Source organism: Colobus angolensis, unplaced genomic scaffold, assembly GCF_000951035.1.
Source record: "Colobus angolensis palliatus isolate OR3802 unplaced genomic scaffold, Cang.pa_1.0 Scaffold256, whole genome shotgun sequence".
NCBI lineage: Eukaryota > Metazoa > Chordata > Mammalia > Primates > Cercopithecidae > Colobus > Colobus angolensis.
In genome coordinates this window covers 4,958,963-4,960,043 of record NW_012115777.1, presented here as the reverse complement: position 1 = coordinate 4,960,043, position 1,081 = coordinate 4,958,963, and the positions used below count along the sequence as shown (strand labels likewise).

The 1,081-nt window shown below is 45.3% G+C and overlaps 1 protein-coding gene across 1 annotated transcript in view; it reads right to left on the bottom strand.

Moving 5' to 3' along the window:
- Positions 1–1,081, bottom strand: part of LMNTD1 (lamin tail domain containing 1) — a 243,623-nt gene that overhangs the window by 201,890 nt on the left and 40,652 nt on the right. The gene's annotated exons all lie outside the window — the stretch shown is intronic.

The following is a 1,081-nucleotide window of genomic DNA, read 5'->3' as shown; positions in this document are numbered from 1 at the left end:
GCTTTGTTTGCCTATTTAAGCCTCAGCAATGGTGGGCGCCCCTCCCCCAGCCTTGCTGCTGCCTTGCAGTTAGATCTCAGACTGCTGTGCTAGCAATGAAGGAGGCTCCCTGGGCGTGGGACCCTCTGGGTCAGGTGTGGGATATAGTCTCCTGGTGTGCCGTTTGCTAAGACCCTTGGTAAAGCTCAGTATTAGGGTGGGAGTTACCCGATTTTCCAGGGTTGTGTGTCTCGATTTCCTTTGGCTAGGAAAAGGAATTCCCTTCCCCCTTGTGCTTCCCAGGTGAGGCAATGCCTCATCCTGCTTCAGCTCTCACTGGTTGGGCTGCAGCTGTGGACCAGCGCCAACTGCCTGACACACCCCAGTGACATGAACCCGGTACCTCAGTTGAAAATGCAGAAATCACCCGTCTTCTGTGTCGCTCACGCTGGGAGCTGGAGGCTGGAGCTGTTCCTATTCAGCCATTTTGGGCAATTTTGGCTTTTGTTGCCATTGCTTTTGGTGTTTCAGTCATGAAGTCCTTGCCCATGCCTATGTCCTGAATGGTATTCCCTAGGTGTTCTTCTAGGGTTTTTATGGTTTTAGGGCTAATATTTAAGTCTTTAATCCATCTTGAATTAATTTTTGTATAAGGTGTAATGAAGGGATCCAGTTTTAGCTTTCTACATATGGGTATCCAGTTTTCCCAGCACCAGTTATTAAATAGGGAATCCTTTCCCCATTTGTTTTCATCAGGTTCGTCAAAGATCAGATGGTTGTAGATGTGTGGTGTTATTTCTGAGGCCCCTGCTCTGTTCCATTGGTCTATATCTGTTTTGGTACCAGTACCATGCTGTTTTGGTTACTGTAGCCTTGTAGTATAGTTTGAAGTCAGGTAGGGTGATGCCTCCAGCTTTGTTCTTTTTGCTTAAGATTGTCTTGGCAATACAGGCTCTTTTTTGGTTCCATATGAACTTTAAAGTAGTTTTTTCCAATTCTGTGAACAAAGTCATTGGTAGTTTGATGGGGATGGCATTGAATCTATAAATTACTTTGGGCAGTATGGCCATTTTCACTAAATTGATTCTTCCTTTTTTAATTC